Below are 6,000 nucleotides of genomic sequence, written 5' to 3'. Positions count from 1 at the left end.
TACTCCATCATCAGTTGGTCTAATCTTTCTGCGAATTCTTGACTGAAGGACTACATTAAGTCATAAATTACCTAGTGGGAATTCATTTTGTCAAAGCACATTATATTCGCTGAAGCAGGGATATTGGATCAATTAAGTCTTGGGCACTTGGAAAGTGAAGGAACACTGGGAGAATGTGTTCAAGAAATGACAGAATGAAGAGCAAAGACAATTTTGAAAAGTTTGAACTATATAGTGATTTCACTATCTGTGACTTTTTTTCTTTTTTTTTTTTCGAGACAGAGTCTCGCTCTGTTGCCAGGCTGGAGTGCAGTGATGCGATCTCAGCTCACTGCAACCTCTGCCTCCTGGGTTCAAGCTATTCTCCTGCCTCAGCCTCCTGAGTAGCTGGGACTACAGGCACGTGCCACCATGCCCAGCTAATTTTTGTATTTTTTAGTAGAGACGAGGTTTCACCATGTTGGCCAGGATGGTCTCAATCTCTTGACCTTGTGATCCACCCGCCTCAGCCTCCCAAAGTGCTGGGATTACAGGTGTGAGCCACCACACCTGGCCACTATCTATGACTTCTTACCCAATTCCTGTCAACCAGTATTACTGAGTCTTCAAAGAAAGAGTACCTGATGAAGGAGGCAGGTTGAGGTAGGGCCCCAGAGAATAGAAGAATAGGCATTTTCGTAGAGCATTAAGTGCAATTAGATAAGAATAGATAAATCTGGACATTTCTGCAATTGTATGTCAGAAACAAATCTAGGTAGCATGTCTTTGAGTATTATCACCTTCCAGAAGATGCAAGTGGGCTTGGGAGAACACTGGGGCAGGTTAAGTCACACAGCCTAATTTCTTTCTAAGTCCACTTGAATACTTAGCACCCTCTGCATATAAAGTCCAAGTAAAATTCATTTAGTTTCTGTATTGCCACTTTGTCATTAAATCTCTCTTTTGGGTCAAATTTTTCTCTCAGATTTGCAGCCACTGCTTCTCTTGACCTCCATAAAACAGGATATGTCCGTGTACTGCCAAGTTTGCAGAGTCCTCACTGCCCATAACAATCAAATGAGATGATTGCCTCAGTCCTAAGCCTTGGTCTCAGAGAAGGGTAGAGCATACTTTGAACCAGAAAACAAAACAAAAGAAAAACAAACAGCCACGTGAGGTATGTGAGATGTCAGTTTCTCTTTGGAGAAATGTAAGATAGATATCTGACTCTAAAGCTCTATCTTTGAATGAAGGTTTCTGCAACTTGCTTTTAGGGTCACACTGTCCCTTCCTTGGATTACTGGGAATCATAGCCCTAGCAGACTCAGTTTTCCCCGATCTGAGGATAAAGGATGCAAATTAAAATTGTACTAAGTTATTTTTGCCTTCTCCAGAGTTACTTCAAAATAGTTTGTAAATAACACAGCTATTTTTTAAAACACCCCCTTCAAACCAATTACAAACGATTCTGAACAGTTTGAATATTTGCTTCAAATGATGTTCAGGATGTTTTACAACACCTGGAGGACAGCACTGCACTTGAGAGTTGACTACCTTAAATTGGCTTTTTCAAGCGATTCTTTACGTGACTTGTCTGCTGTGCTTGCCCACACGTAATAGCTTTTCAATTGTTGCTTTAACCACATTGACTGATTTAACAAAAGAGTTGCAACATCACTTAATTCTGTTGTATATTTCAGTTAATTCTGAGTTTTTCCAACTAAAACAGAATGGGGTGGTTGAGTATTTTTCTTTTGCTGATATAGTGACCAACCTTAAAATTTACAGAGATTCACTGGATTGACTTGGACAACCACCAGTAATACCAGAAGTGGCTACATAACTGGGACAAAAGCATTTATTGCTTAGACGCGTTTACAGGATGACTAGTCTATGCTGTTTTTTTTTTTTTTTCTGTCCCCTTTCTAGGAAAATGCAAAAAGTGCTGTTCTTTATACCATTGGACAAATTGCTTCAGGATAAATTGAATCCGGTTTACAGTCCAGTAGTTTTATGTAATCAATTTTTTTAAACCTGAGTTTCAAACAGAAATGCTTCAATCATGTCAAAAATCTGAGTAGTTCTAAAAGTCCTCCTTCTCCTAAATGATACAGCTGTAAAGAGTAGTGTAACTTTTGTGGGTCCAAGCTTGGGCTCTGCTCTTTACTCAAATGTGGTCTTGAACAAGTCCCTAACACTCTCTCAATGTCAATGCCTTCCTTGGGCATAATTATATTTACCTTGGTTTTTTGTTTGTTTGTTTTCTGAAAGTCAAATGGCACAATATGAATGTACTCTGTGTATTTCAAACGTTAATAAACATTGAGTTGTGGTTTTAATAATTCTTGTTCTCTTCTTCATAAAGTGGTCAACACCCTCACCAGTGAGCAATCCTCTCTGTGAGCTTTATTGTATCGGCAATAAGCTGAATGATGGCAAAAGGAGGACAAAGAGGGCTGTCCAAGGAGACAAAGGAACAGTGAGGGCACAGGAAGAAAGACTGGCATATGGTGTGGAGGGGGAGGGGCAAGGCACGAAGATACTGGTCAGTGGAAGAAACACACACATGCACACACCATGCTTCTCCACAAGTAGCTTTTATGTGTTAAAAAAACAAAAGTGGATAGTAGGGTTAAAATGTCTCTGATCTCTTTTTTCCAAATCTTGCCCTATAAAACTAATTGTCAATTTCAGATTGCCAGCTGCAGCCATGACTGCTTAAACAAATGTAACCTCTGTCTCATCTTGCCAGTTAAAATAAGTACTTGAATGATACCTTTTAGATTTGTTCTTAGGCCTTTACATGTAAGTATCTATTAAAAAAAATATCTGTAAATCCACCAAATGCAAGGTTTCAAGTGGTGCTCTGGCATGCTGGGTGTGTAAGCAGTTCTGGAAATGCCCTCCAGGTGGCATTATCAATAAATTTCTCAGCCTCCAAGTATGGTGCTAGGTCTATTTGAGGTTCTGGTTAAAATGCAGATTCCTGAGACCCACTTCAAACTGACCAAATCGATGCCAGTTTGGGTAACGCCTGGGCATCTGCATGCTGTATAAGATTTTTTAGGAGATTGCTACTCACACACCAGGGTGAAGATCCCTGATCCGGTCAATATAGACACCAGCTACAGGGCCCTGGGACCAGATCAGCCTCAGCTGCAGCAGCACCAGGCTGCCTGGGAAGCTCAGTGCTCCTGGGTGGTTGGTGAAGAGCCTTCTCCCTGGAGGAAAGGGAAAGGGTTCTCAGCCCCTCCTTTCCTCAGTCCCTTCTGAATTAAAAGACTGGAGACGCTCGCTCCATAGGCAGGTTCCTCTCTTGTTTCTTTGCCTTTTATTTATAATCTTGAACGTCACTCGAACCTCTCTGTGTCAGCTTGCTGTTTTAGTTTTGGTTACGGTTGGTGAGTCACAGAAAATACAAGCCATTTTTATCTGCAACTAGGACTACTATCTGTGCATTTGGGCTAAAGGAATCCCTTTTCATGATTTAGGAGAAATGCTGAAGAGAAAGAAAACTTGATATTTAGCACAGGGGCTAGTGTCATGCATCAATCTACATCAAAAGACCAGAGACTTCCGGCCCTCCCCCGCTCACTGTCTGAAGCCTTCACAAGCCTCAGACCACGCTCAGCCAAAGGAAATGGGCGGAAGTGTATTTTTCATAGGAATTAACTCTTGCAGCCAAACAGGCAAATCAGGTTGCTTTAGATTCTCTACCTCATAAATGGCTGTGTTGTGCTTTTCTTGTCCACACTGGTGTTCTGTTTTGTTATAACTTCGCAAATTCAATGAATAGCTTGTAGGTAGGAGGGAAAGTAAAAGCCCATGGAATCTTTATTGCTTAATTTTTTTTTAAATTCATAGAGTAAGAGAAAGAATGTGACTGCATTTTTATTTATGGTCAATAAGCCGAGATGAATATGTGGTAAAAGTTGTGCAGACTGTCACAAAGCAAATCACCATGTCACAAGAAATATTATTAAATTCTATAATTTCCTTTTCTGAAAGTAGTTCCTCTGTATGGAGTTGGAGAAAGAAAATTACATTCAATATTCACCTTAACTGAAAGGCAGCTGAGTGTGGTGGCTGATATCCTATAAATAGCAGATCTGTGACCTCATTCCTGTTCTCTCTCTGCCTAGCTGTTTCCAGTTGCAAGTAGAATAGAAAATTGTCAATCATCTGGGAATATAGGCCAGCTTATTTGGATAAATCTGGCCCAGTCCTTGTTTTTCTTTAATGATGCTGGTAGTGTACCTTTGTTTAAGCAAAAGCCTTCTATGCTCTGTGTCTGTTGCTGTTTGCCTGCACTGCCCAGGTAATTGCAGTTATGTGGAATTGGCCTGACGTGACCTTGGAAAACTGCTTAACCTTTTGGAGCCTCAGGTTATTCATCTGTAAAGTGAATATTGTAGCTGCCTCTCCTCATTTCAATGGAATGCTTTGAGAATTGATTAGATAGTGTGCATAAAGCAAGTTGACCTCCTCAAAAAGGAATACAATGTATGATTTTATTTCTGGTCTCAAAGCCAGCAGGCCAGGCCTCTCCAGTACAACGTGGTCATTATCTGTGCTTTTGGACTGCCTGGAGAGGAAATTCACACCATTCAGGGCAAAACAATCCACTCCAGTTTCTAAATGGTGGGGATTGTCTATCTATGGAACACAAATTCAACAGATGGTTGCCAACCTTCCACTTGATTTTGTGGCCCTTTAAACTGTGTTCATTAAAACTTCAACTTGCAGACAACTTTGTAGAGACTTGGAGGGATGTATGAATGACAGTTTGTGATATAAAGGATATAGCCCATATGAGACATGAATGTCTTATATCTCTGATTCTCAGAAGCTGTTGTCAAATTAACATGTAAAGCAGCAAACAAATACTCTATCAGTAACTAAAAGTGCGTAAGTTGTTTCTCACATGTTTGTGAATATCCTACCGATGTCAACACTTTGGAACTTCACTAACAAGTATGTTTTGAGGAATTTGAGTACAACCATGTTTCATGTTTAATTTCAAGTTCCTTTTTTTCAGAAGGCGGAACACAAACCTGAACCAAGGTTTTGGGGAAACAGAGACTGAATGTGTTTCTGTTTTTGTTTTATAAACTTTGCAGAGATATATCATGCCATAGCACTTTTTATTTAAGGCTGGCGGAATTTGTTTATTCTGCTTTTCTCGTGTGAGCATGCATGCATACATGTATTTACTATTTAGCCTGTGGAGTTTTTATTTATTTAGCAAGTGCCTTGTTTTATTGAATATTTTGGCTATTTTCTTGGACCATTTTGTTGGAAGAAATAAATGTGGTACTTTAAATGATTTATTTCTTTTTCTATCAACTTGGGAGCCAAAATAAAATTGACATTCTCAGAAAACAAAGGTGCTGTAGAACTCAAAAACATTTACCCTGAAATAAAAATTTGTGTTTACTTAGAGCTCAGTTTCTGTTGAAAAACAAACATCATAGACCCTCAGAAAGAGAAGAGAAGCCCCCTGCTGACACATTCTCTCATTGATTGATGATGTTGTCTTGGCAGAGCAGCTTCAGAAATGCAATCGGGGAACAAATGGGCCTGGTTTTATTCAATAAAATACCCTCTTAAAAAAAGAAAAGAAATCTTAAAATTCAAAGAATTGCATTTGAAACTGGTGAAATGTTATTCTGTGAGTTTATTCTTTGAAAAATAAAGAAAATGGGATTGCTCTTTGGCCTTATTCCTATGACATAAATCTGATTTGAAGGACACTGGGTCATACCATAAAGTGTAACATTATTCAAGAGATACACAGGCCGGGCGCGGTGGCTCAAGCCTGTAATCCCAGCACTTTGGGAGGCCGAGACGGGCGGATCACGAGGTCAGGAGATCGAGACCATCCTGGCTAACACGGTGAAACCCCGTCTCTACTAAAAATACAAAAACTAGCCGGACGAGGTGGCGGGCGCCTGTAGTCCCAGCTACTTGGGAGGCTGAGGCAGGAGAATGGCGTAAACCCGGGAGGCGGAGCTTGTAGTG

This window comes from Colobus angolensis, unplaced genomic scaffold (assembly GCF_000951035.1).
Source record: "Colobus angolensis palliatus isolate OR3802 unplaced genomic scaffold, Cang.pa_1.0 Scaffold58, whole genome shotgun sequence".
NCBI classification, from domain to species: domain Eukaryota; kingdom Metazoa; phylum Chordata; class Mammalia; order Primates; family Cercopithecidae; genus Colobus; species Colobus angolensis.
The sequence above is the reverse complement of the archived record's forward strand: the minus strand, read 5'-3'. Positions refer to the sequence as shown.